General features: G+C 44.7%; 1 protein-coding gene across 1 annotated transcript in view; it reads left to right on the top strand.

Annotated features, from left to right (window-relative positions):
* Positions 1-12,704, top strand: part of LOC125960441 (glutamate receptor ionotropic, NMDA 2B-like) — a 118,002-nt gene that overhangs the window by 27,447 nt on the left and 77,851 nt on the right. The window lies entirely within an intron of this gene.

The following is a 12,704-nucleotide window of genomic DNA, read 5'->3' as shown; positions in this document are numbered from 1 at the left end:
ACCTGACCACCGAGTGTCATCGGCACGTGTTATAATCAGGGCCCTTGGTGGCACATTTCCTGCCACACGTTGGCTGAGTGGATGGGTGAGAGGGTTGAGCAAAGAGTGGCTCAGGCACTGGGGGCCTTGCTCAATGCCTGCAGATTCGGGGAGCTTCCCAGGGGAGTGCTTCCGAGAGTGCGGATGAGTCAGGTCAGGTTGTCAGTGAGGGTGGGCAGGCGAGTCTTGGCGTGCCCGGGATAACTTCGAAGCGGGGAGATGGGTTTTATGCCATCTTGCAGCAGCAGGGTGCCAAGAGCAAGCTGCCAGGTCCCTCTATACGACACCCCTGAAATATACTCATCTCTTGAGCAAAACATCTGGCTTCTGCAACCACTCCCCCTCCCCACGTCTTGCCTGTTAAACAGCTCTGAGGCCATGTTAGAAATTCTCCTGTGTCACACCTGATCATTGGTGACTACTGGGTGAATGAGTGGTTCGACCCTGTAAGTCCTTGAAGAGGTGACAGGAGATGGAATAGGTAAGAGGGAGGAGAGACAGACGTGAACCTTACAGGAGGTGGAACCCAGAAGGCTGGCATTGGCATCGCAAGAGGCCATTTAAGTCATGTGACAAAACAATGCAAGGATAATTCAGTTCTTTTTCAATGCAGGTTAATTGACCTGAGGAATGGAGAGAGAAACAGGAAGGCCAGATAGGAAGAATAAGAAATTGACAAGAAAAACAGTGCCAGAGTCCTTGAGTTCTGGGGACCTGGGGTGCTCTGGGCATGGAAATTTCTCTGAATCAGATGGACTTAGACTAGGAATTTCTTCCTCAGAGAATGAGGCATCCAAGGAACGAGCGAGCAGGGGCTTGAAGGGTGGGAAATGGAGCACTTCGGGTCACGTCTGGCTGTGTTCCAGGCTTTGTCCTAAGTGGGATTTTAAGTAGCGAGTTTGTTAAACACTTACTACTTTCCTCTCTCCTTTTCCCCATTCACCATTTATCTCATTCTTTCCTATTCTCACTCCTCTGGTGTGCAGCCTTCTGCTCGTTTAATTTTTATAAAATGAATGGTTTCACATTTCCTGTTGTATCTCCCTCCTAAATCTTTAAATCCCTGGGTAATTCATGGATCTCCAGCTAGAATTGCAACCAAGGAATACATGGTATGGCATTTTCTTTTAAACAGATATTTCTTTGCGTTTATCAGAAAGGCAGGGTGCTCAGGGCAGCACTGAGAGAGGCTGGGGGGTAGGTGCCTTCAGCCCCTTCCCAGATTTCCATCAGTTATACCTCCCTGCCCCAACATGCGTCACCCCAAATAAAGACACATGCTAAACGCTGACTCTGCTACGCAGTGCAGCCTCGGCACAGCTCCTGAAGCCCTACCTTCCAACCGGACTGTCAGCTCCAAACGCCTCTGTGCAGAAACCCCGAGCCACCGTTGAGAGTAGGGTGGCAGTCAAGGGCTGTGACTGTGAAAGCCAAAATCGGGTTCTGCCCACTCCTAGCTGTTTGGACATTGGTAATTATATAACCTCTTAGAACCTCAGGCTCTCCTTTTTTTTTTCTTTACATCTTTATTGGAGTATAATTGCTTTACAATGGTGTGTTAATTTCTGCTTTATAACAAAGTGAATCCGTTATACATAGACATATGTTCCCATATCTCTTCCCTCTTGCGTCTCCCTCCAAGCAGGGTCATAATACCTTGCGGGGTCAACAGAGGAGGAAATGCCTTATGGCACCTGGCATACACATATACATACACATGTGCACACAGGGGTCCCTTTTCACTTCAGCCTGCAAACGGGCCTCACTCTTCCACAGTTACTTCATTCAGTCCTTCCAGCAGTCCTGGGCGGGTGGAGACTCCTGTACAAGTGAAGACACTTAGGACTTGGGAGATTGTGGTCTGAGTCTGTGCAAAGGCGGCAGAAGAGAACGTGGAAGATGCATTCTAGGTGGAGGGGCGGGGCGAGGGGGAGGGTGTTTATGGGGGAGAGGCCTGGGTTTCTTTGGCTTGACATCTTGCGTGGCCTCCCTCGTCTCTAGCTGGAGACGCAGCCAGCCACGCGGGATAAGACAGGACCCCTGCTGGGCTGGGCTGTGTTCTCGGAACAGGAAACTTTCTGAGAGAGCACAGCAGAGCAAGTGGAAATTTCAGCTTCATGTGCTAAGAATAGATCTATGGGGAAGATGATTTGATGTAAGCAGATGAACAAAAAGAGAGGGAGGCCAGGCCTGGGGAAACAATGCACACCTGCTTTTATTACTCTTGCTGTTGTTAATCCCCATCAGGTTACCTGCGATGCAGGCTCCTTCCTCCACCCTTGGGCATCCCCTGGAGCTTCTCTGTTCTCCTGCTCTGTCTCGGGCAGCCCTTAGCCCTAACAGAGAAGTGGGGAAAGGCAGGTGGACTAAAGCCAGAAGGGACCAGGAGAGGGACTTCCTAAAAGGAAAGGATACAAAGTGATGTGGAAGACAAGATAGTTGAGAATCAGTTGCAAGGTACAATAAATGCTGAACATTACGTGCATAATTTGAGTAATTAATGTTCCAGATGGGAGAACAGTTTTACATCCTGACTCATATTTTCTAAAGGTTCAGAGCCACTCAGTAAACTGTTTCCTGAATTCCTGTCATCACTGGCTAGATCCCAAAGTACCACACATGGCATCACTTCATTTAGGCATGGTTTCCAGGTGGCTTAAAAACATTTTTTTTTTTTTTTTTTAATACATGAAGTGTTTTTTCCCTTAGGCCAGAGTTCCCGACCAGGGTGCCATGAATGGGTTCCAGGTGTGGCTCAGATGTGGCTCTCCTCGGCCCTCAGGGCTGCCGGATTCCCTTCCCCTGTGGCTCAAGACCGCCGGCCCCTTGGGGGTCCTGGGAGGAGGCCTGGGCGCAGAGGGCAGCTTGCATGTTGGGGTGGCAGTTCAGACGACAAAGGTTGAAGTCCTGGGTTAACGTCTGTGTGGGGCAACATCTGGGTTCACTCTTGGGAGAGTCTTCCTTAAGATGCAGGTTACCTCTCTGCAAATACAGTCCCCAACCTGCCCAAGTGGGAGAGGAAGGAGCCCGCTCGGAACTTGCAGGTTCACTTTTCAGACCTCCCTTGAAGCGTGCCCGGGCCCTGGGTAGCACCTCTCTCTGGCCCGCAGCAGACTTCAGACTCCTCTTTCTCTCTCCGACCCCTACATTCCTCTCTTTTCCTTCTTCTTCATAACTGAACTATTTAACACGGTGTTTAAAGGCATGCCTGGCTGCCTCGTGGAGATTCAGAGTTGCCATGGCAACGTGGCCTGTTTCTCCAAATTAGGACATATTCCTGCTGCCTTCTTTTCTTTTTTTTCTTCTTCTTTTTTTTAATGTGGTATGTTTTCTCTCTCACACAACTCCTTGGCTTCCTTAAATCCTTCCCTCTCTTTCTCCCCCAAAATGCTAATTTAAGTGCCTGTCCCCAGGACTGGCTGGCTCCCCAGCCTAAGGGGGCGTTTTCCTGAGTTTCACCCTCACCCCGCCTTGTCCAACCCCATGAGGGACTGTGTCCGTGGAGGTCATTTCAGTGGCCTTCACAGAGTACTTTCTGCTGGGTTCACTCCCGGTGCGGCTCCTGTGCTATCTGGGCTGAGCTAATAGCAAATGAGTTTTTTTCTGTTTTACATAAAAGCTTCTGTGAATGGGAAGAGGTAAGATAGAGACAGCTGAAGCCAGGACGTTAAATATTCTTTCTCAGAAACGTCTTCTTAGGCACATAGTTATTCGAGGGAATGTTCACATAACCAGGATTCCAGATAAACGAGCACGCGGGCATCTTGTCTTTTCCCTTACAACTCATTTTAGGATCCTGGGAAAATATGAGCTTCAAATCAAGAGGGCACGATGACTGAGAGTAAGGACAGAGTAAGGACAGAAGTCGGTCAGTGCTTTAAAAAAGGGGCAGGCGGAGGTATTCCTTTCCTTCGGGATTCTTTTCTGCTCCATAGATGGTAGCTAGCTCTTCGAGCCACTTGAATTACAGCCTGTGATGCAAATGGGGAGAGAAGGAGAATAGGGGAAGGGACACAGATTTAACTCTCCTTTTCCTCATTTCCATTCCTGGTGCTCTGTCCATGGCACATAAAGGTCAGTTAGAGAAGGGTCCTCTGGCCCGTGCTTGGAACAGAGGTGCACAGACTCGGCTGCACTTGGGAATCACCTGGAGAGTTTAAAAAAATACAGGTGCCTGCGTCCCCCCCGCAGAGTCTGATGTCATCATTTTGGGGTGCACACAAGTGTAATTTGTTAAACCCTCCAGGGGATTCTTATGTGTAACAGGTTGAGATTTACTGGCTTAGCTGGGGATGGTTTGGCGAAGGCAGTGATCACGGCTTCCGCACACTTGGCTGTAAAGTGGCCATCCCTGAAATCCTTGGGGGGGGGAAAGGCACATAATTCTCAGATTTAGCTCAAACCTCCCTCTCCATCTCCGCATATCACCTTTAGAAAATGCAAGGTCCTCGTGAAACATGACCATTCTTTGACCTGTGAAAGGGGCGAAGGGAGAACACCACTGCAATTAGCCAGGTAAGCAGGCGGGAGCTGTCCCAGGGTCAGGGTCTGCCAGCTGCTGGGGGATAACAAGACGGGAGCCCAGGCAGAGTCAGGGGTGCCTAATGTGAGGGTGCACGGGGGGAAATCGTGCACTCCGGTGGTCACTCAGGTCGAAAGATGATGCTCTGTGTGGCGCGCGTGAAACAAACGTGACTTGGCGTTTTGATCTGCGTCTGGAACTTGACCTAAAGCTGCTGATGGAATTTCCTATGGAGGGTTTCTTCTAGTTCGAGACACTGTCAGATAGGAAAGGTGTGTTTTCACCTTGCTCTTTTTTCTTGCCTTTACCTGTGGGCAGTGGACGTCTTAGGAAAAAGTAGCAAGCCTTCAACTCACAGAATTTCTATCACATTCAGGCAGCGTCATCAGTTTTTTCTTTCCCTCTGTGATTTCCGTGAGGAAGGAATCATGGGGCTGTAGGAGGGGCCCGATACCTCTTTGTGATCGTGAGCTGTGGTCCTGTGGAGCAGTGCCTTAGCCTCTGGGGACCTCATTTCCTCCAATGTAAGAAGGGTAGGAATGGGAGTGAGATGGGGCCGTTATAGCCTCTTCGGTTCTAAGGATGTTGTTTCCATCAGTCTCACCTTAGCACCTGCCATTTGCTCAAAGTTACCTAGCAGGTGGCCACATGGTGACAGCCCCCATCTTAGATCAGGATGAGAGATATGCTAGAAGACAGGAGTTCCACAGTTGGAGAATCTTGGGCTCAGGGGTCATTCAGAAAGACCAATCAGAAAACAACTGAATTTATGGGCTTTCCTGGTGGCGCAGGGGTTAAGAATCCGCCTGCCAATGCAGGGGACACGGATTTGATCCCTGGTCCGGGAAGATCCCACATGCCGCGGAGCAACTAAGCCCGTGCGCCACAACTACTGAGCCTGCGTTCTAGAGCCTGCGAGCCACAACTACTGAGCCCACGTGCCACAACTACGGAAGCCCACGTGCCTAGAGCCTGTGCTCCACCGCAGTGAGAAGCCCATGCACTGCAATGAAGAGTGGCCCCTGCTCGCCGTAACCAGAGAAAGCCTGTGCGCAGCGGCAAAGACCCAACACAGCCAAAATAAATAAGTAAAATAAGTAAATTTCTATAAAAAAAGAAAACAACTGAATTTATAACAGTTTTATAACAGAATTTATAGTTTATAATATTCTCAACTAGTTTAATGAACTGGATTTAGGAATCAGGGAAGAGTCATAGCATAAAATTAGAGCAGGAAAAAGGCCAAGGTTCTGAGGAGACAGAAAGGAAGAATGTTCTGAGGCCCATGGTGGCTGCCCTAAGGCAGGTTCTAGTGTGTTAATCCTCCTTGTAAGGACCAGGACAGGACAATGGGCCTAACGGTTCTTACATTTGAGTGCCTACAACCCTCTGAACAGATTGATTGAAATTGTGGGATGTCTTAGTGCTCAGCCATCTTCCAAGGTCAGATTTACGGTAAGCTCCCAGGTCAATACAGATCCATGTCACCTGTCTACTTTCAATTCAAGAGATAATCGTTTTTAATACCATACCATATGCCAAATGCCATGCTAGGCACTGTTTTCAAGAAGCATGCAATCCCAGTAATAACTACAACTTTAACAATGACCATTTGTATACAAAGCCCTCGTCACATTATCCCATTTGTTTTCCATACCATTTATTCATTCATTTATTTATTCAATAATTATCCACTGAGCACCTGTTATGGACACTGTAGGCCTTGGGGTTACAGTGGTGAACACAAAAAGACACTTTCTTCATGCAGGTTGCAGCTGAGCAGGTCATTAAGTAATCACAAGTAAACTTAAAACTCCAACTGTAGTAAGTACTAGGATGTGAGGTACACAGTGTTAGGGGGACTTGACCTAGTCGCAGAGGTCAGAACGGCATTGGGATGAGTAGTGCCAACTGGGCATAGAGGGGAGGAAAGAGCATTCCAGGCAGAGGAAATAGCACGTGCAATGGCTGTGTCAGAGGAGGCTGCATGGCCAAGTATGAGAGTCTGAAGAAGGCCAGTGTGGCCAGAGCTAAGGAATCGGGGATACAAATAACTACGACACAAGACAGGACACGATTGCTGCAGACAGAGGGCTTTCTGAGCTTTGTGACGGAGAGAGCACACCTGTGGGGCACAGCGAGGAACCTCTTCACGAACTCCGTGAACGCTGCTCTGGTGAATAAAAGTATAGTCTTTGGACAAGGGCCTTGAAGGAAGGGTAGGCTTCCTGTAAGTGGAGATGGAGCGGTGGGAAAGGAGGCAGAAGGGGGAGTAGAGGCTAGGGAGCACAGCCTGCCTGGGAGGAACAGCAAATACCCATTATGGCTATTTTGTAAGGTAGATATGGGGGGGAATAACAGAAGATAAGGATGATAAAAGGCGGAGAACTGACTTTATTCTTTGGGAAGTAACACAGTTTTGAACACAGGCAGCTCAATTTCACTGACATCAAAAAATTCAAATTCAGGCTATCATGAGATACTATATTTTATCCATCAGAGTGACAATTTTTTCTGCATTAAAGTACTTAGTGTTGGTGAGAGTACGGGGAAATAGACACTCGCATAAATTCATCATAAAAATGTAAACCAGAATGACCTTTTTGGAAGACAGTTTGGTCATAAATGCCTCAAAAATATGTGTATACGTTACAGCTGTTCAGCTTATAGAAAATGACCCTATGACAATGCAAAAATATTTATCTGAAAGATGGTTATCAAAGCGTTATTTATCATAGTGATTTGAAACATTTTACATGTTCAGTGATGAGCTACTTAAATTATGGTATGGAGGCTAAACAGCCATTAAAAATCGCATTATAGAAGACAAAATTAATGAAATGGTAAAATGTTATATTCAATAAATGCATGAAAAAAGCAGTTGTAATAATTAGTCAACAAATATTTGTTGATTCTCTACTGTGTTCAGGACACTGTATTTATTATGATATGCAGGGGATGGCATGTAAATGAAAGAGACAGACCCTACACTCTAGAAGGTTCTATCCAGTGGAGATGGGGGTGCGCTCTGAAGGTTTTATCCAGTAGTGGTATGGTGGAGTGTACTCTCTGGAAGACGAAGTCCAGTGTGGTGTGTGTTTTGCTGGGGGTGTAGAGTGAACTTAGGAGGAGCCCATGTTTGTAAAAATGGATATACTGTGATGACGTGAGCAATGGAAAAAATGTTCATCTCCAGACACCAAAAGTGATAAGTTATGATCTCTGAATGGAGACAGCAGAGGTGATTTCAGTGTTCTTCTGTATGCTCTTTATAATTCCCCCATTTCCCACAGTTACAAGATCTAATACTCCTCTTACAATAAGGATACATACTTATAAAAAAGAAACAGGTCTCAGGAAGATTGCTGAAGTTTCCTGGACTCCATGTTTGTTTGTGAACACCACCTTTCTTTAAGTTTGTCCCCCTACTGCTAATGGCTGGCACCAATAAATGAAAATAAAATAACACAAACCTGTCCCCCAACCAGGAACACTCCCCCCTCCCCCGGCATAGAGCATATGTTTTGGAACAAATACATGCAAGGCTTCTCTTATAAAGGCAAATTCCCCCCAAACCTTATAGAAAACGAATGAAAAGCAGAGTACTGCTTATTGAATTTGTTTTAGCCCTGCTGACTTGTTTCTCTTAAGCCCAGATCACTTTTTGTTTTTGGATGTGTCAGTACACAGTCTTTCTTTATAAGGTTGAGTAGGAAAAGAGAGTAAAACTGTTTAACTAGGAGGCGGCCTGGCCTGGCCTGGTGCAGAGAGAGGGGCCTGCAACTTTGGTCTGCTGACTGGTTGTAGAGGAAGCTGTGAGGGGCAGTCACTGGGTTCCTCCACATGGACCCCTCTGCTCCTTTCTCCCGTCCTTGCCTGTCCGCAGTGCGTTGCCGATCTCCTACTCAATTTCAACCCCTTTCAGTCCATCACATTTACCCAGTGTTGCTGTGCCCGGGCGTCACACTGCCCTCACCCTCCCTCTGTCCTTGGCTTTACCCACCACTCCTGTGCTTTCTTGTCCCTCAGGCCTGAGCTGGCATCTCCAGTGGCCAGAAAGGGTGTTTGTTGGCTCCTGTTCTAGAAGAGACGATCACCAGCAATTGGTAAACTCTGGGAATTCTCTCACTTCTGACACTGTCTTTTGGGGCAACTTTGAATTTACTTGCATTTGATAGGGAACCAGAAAATCAACTCACTCACCTGCAGTTTTCACTTTAAAGCTGTGACGGGTACGTGGGGAGGTGTTGATGAGCGTGATGGTATTTACAGTGGGACTTTCCTGCTGGGCTCTGTTCTTTTCTTGCAGGAAAAGGATTCTTTAAGCAGGGATGTCTGGGCAGGACTGCTGCCTGTGTTTTAAGTCTTCCTCAGTGGAGAAGAGGGCTTTTGTTCTAGATGGCTTATACGGTCCTGTAGCTTAGTTTCTTAGATTGGGGAGATATATAGATAGATAGATTTATCTATCTACCTATCTATCAATTTATCTATATTATCTATTTATAATTATATTTATATCTATATTATCTATCTATCTATTTATCTATATTATCCATTTATAATTATATTTATATCTATATTATCTATTTATCTATTTATGTATATATATAGCTCCCCAGTCTATGTACATATATTTTAATTTTTAATTTTTTTCCTTCTTCCTTTGATAAGGTGTTATAAAGATAAGCTAATGCTAGTGTTTGCTCCAAAGAAGATGAAGGCATTTGTTTTTTCTCCAATTATATTCTCTGTAGTTTCTCTGCAACTCTCCTTTCATTAGGAAATGACAGACATGCTCTCTTTGGGTGTTTGTACAGGACCATAAAGCTAGAAGTCATATGTCAAAAAAATGTATTCCTCAAGGTAGAAGCCTAAGTTAGCCTAATTTGTTTCAGTTTTTGCAAGACCCATAGTTTTCTTATCTGAGTCTGTGTTAATGAGTTATAATCCAAGTCATAAAAATAATGGAATTGGGTCGTAACCCAAGGCATAAGAATGAGCTGACTGACTTGGCCCTGCTCTGGTTTGGGCCTCTTGCTGAGCTGTAATCTCTTACCTTAGGTAATGCCTTCTTTAAGGTTCCTTGCTTTTGTCAAGTATCTTTTATGTGGGTGTCTTAAGGGACTCTGGCTTGTTGACAGACCTCAACCATTTTCTGATCACAGGGTGACAGATTTGCCCTCTCTTGTCTGCCAGGGAGTGGGTGGGTCTCAGGTGCTTTGAGAGTAGGTTAGATCCACCACACACACTCTCGTGTCTCATCCCTTCCCTCATCCCCGCCCCCCCCCCCACTCACCAGCACTCCACATCCCTTCTTCATGCCTGTACCTTCCCACAGCATCTTGGAAAGAGGGAGGGGGGACACCTTCTTTGAGGTGACCCCTTTCTTTCAGACAGAGCGCTATCACAGAGCTGCCACCGCGTAAGCATGGAAAAACTGCTTCGGTAAAGGGACTCCTCCTTTCCTGCCCTGAGTTCAGGAATAGTCTCATCTGAGACACAAAGAGAAAGGCTACTGAAACCTGGCAGGTGGACTTAGCAGGGCTGGTGATCTCTTCCCTCCTACATCTCCCTCTTAGAGACTGGCATCTCAGAGGATTCTGATTTTAATTCAGATAAAGATCAGTCTCAAATATTCAACCAGGACCTGGTGAAATCTGCATCATCCTTAGGTCTCAAATTTATCTGTTAGACCAGGACTGCAGACAATGAAGCAGGAATGGGTGTGTTGAAAGAGCAAATGGAAAAGAAAGGGTGTCAGCATCTCCAAGGGCTCAGTTCCCTCTGTGTGTTTTCTCTTTCTCTAGACCACAGTCTGCTCTCCGTGTTCTAAATTCTAATTTAAAATGAACAGTATTATTTATTCAACAGATACTTATTGAATGCCCAGTATAGGCATGTACTCTTATAGGTGATGGATATTCAGGAATGAAGAGACTTGTCTCAGGGCTCATGGAGTTTACATGTCCCAGTCTTGGAGATGGTCAGATGATACATCAATGAACACAATAATTTCAGATAGTGGTAAGTTCTATAAAGAAAATAAAAGGGAATCTTTTAATGCAAAGTGGCTGGGGGAGTAGCTAGCTTAGATTGAGTATTCAGTGAAGATACTGAGGAGGTAAAGTTTGGACTGGGGTTAGATGACGAGAGGCCACCTATGTGAAGACCTATGGTAGACGCACCCTAGGAAGAGTTAGCAGCAAGGATAAGGGCTCTGATGAGGAATTGTAGAGAATAAAGAAGGCGAATGTAGCTGGAATGGAGTGAGCAAAGGATGATTAGTAGGAGTTGAGGTCAGAAGAAAAGACAGGCATCAGATCATGTACATCCTATAGGCCATGATAAAGACTTTGGGTATAATTCCACACGTAATATGAAGCTACTGAAGGTGTCTAAGCAGAGACAAGATGATATAATTTAATATCAAATATAAAAAGTGTGAGACTTTAACTTCCAGCCATGAGGGGGTAAGACAATCTAGAATTAGCCCCCCCCCCACCATAAACAACTAGAAGATTGAAAGGGAAAAAGGAAATGGCTAATTTTAGACATTGGAAAATAAGCAGCACAGGACTGTTCTTCCTGAGAAAAAGGAAGTCAGGTTATCCTAGGCTGTTTACCTGGAGATAATTCCATGACTGTGAGGCACAGGGAGGGGTGATCTGAGTAGAGTTGAGCAATCTCACTGAGGTAAGAAAACAGAGGTCAGGCTTTTGGGAGGCTGGGCAAGAGCTTTGTGGGACAGAACACCCAAAATGAGAAAGAGCTCCAGAAATATGCATAGGGCTCCTCTTGAGTCTTTGTCCAAATATCAATCTGTGCACATTCTAAGTGAAACTCCCCGAGATTGGATAGGAGCAACTTCTGAGGAAATAACAGTTATCATGGAGCTATAAGAAGAACAATCCCATGACTCCCACAGGGCCAGGGAGCATTCTAGTTCCCTTAAGCCAGAGTGGAAAGACTTCACTGAGTTCAATAGAGATCTCAGATCTAACATCTTAGAAGTGGGTTAAATTACTGTTAAAATAAGGGTTATTCTAGAATGCCATAAGAAGCAGTAAACTAACCTGTAAGTAACTCCATGCCAGAAAAAAATTCCCACATTTTTAAAAGGAATTTTAAAGTTTACCTCCACACACACACACACACACACACACACACACACACACACACACACACACACAAAACAGGAGACTATGACCTGTAAACAGGGAAAAGACCGCAACAAAACATTAGAAAGAGAGGCAGAAATAACAAAGATATTCAAAACACCAGTAAAGGGTACTAAAAGAGCTATTATGAATATGTTCAAGGATGTAAAGGAAGATGTGAACATGATGAAAAAGAAAATGGAAGTTTTTTATACTACTGTGTAGTGGTATAATATTATTTGAAGAAAGAGTATTGTAATTTAAAGATGAATATTGTAAATCCTAGAGAAACCATCAGAACAATGACAGTCCAAGAAAAGGCAAAAAACAGAAAAAAGGAACAAAGAATAGATGTAAAAAATAGAAAACAAAGAGCAAAATGGTAAATATAGACCCAAACGTATTAATAATAATACTAAATGAAAATGGCCTAAATACTTCATTGAGAGGCATAGATTATCAGATTGGGTAAAAACCAAGGCCTCTGTAAGAAGTCCTCTTTAGATATAAAGACATAGATAAGTTAAAAGAAAAAAGGTGAAACAAGATATACTATACCAGTGCTAATCCAAAGAAATCTGAATAGGCTATATTAATATCAGACAGAGTAGAATTCAGGGCAAGGACTATAGCCAGGCATAAAAAGGGACATTTCATAATGAAAAAGCGTCCATTTTTTTCTTCAAGAAGATGCAACAATCTTAAATGTGTGTGCACCTAATCACTTCAAAATACATGAAGCGAACACTGATGGAACACTGATGGAAAAGAGAAATAAACAAAAATATATTTGTAGTCTGAGGCTTCAGCACTTCTCTTTCATTCATTTACAAAACAAGTATGCCAAAACATATTAAGGATATAGATGACTCGGAGAATATTATCCACCACTTTGACCTGATTGACTTTTGTAGAAAACTTTATTCAACAACAGGAGAATATACATCCTTTTCTGGTACACTAGTAATATTTATCAAGAAATGAAA

The sequence above is a fragment of the Orcinus orca genome, chromosome 11 (assembly GCF_937001465.1).
Source record: "Orcinus orca chromosome 11, mOrcOrc1.1, whole genome shotgun sequence".
Taxonomy (NCBI): domain Eukaryota; kingdom Metazoa; phylum Chordata; class Mammalia; order Artiodactyla; family Delphinidae; genus Orcinus; species Orcinus orca.
Note: the sequence above shows the minus strand (reverse complement) of the source record. Positions and strands in the feature narration are given on the sequence as shown.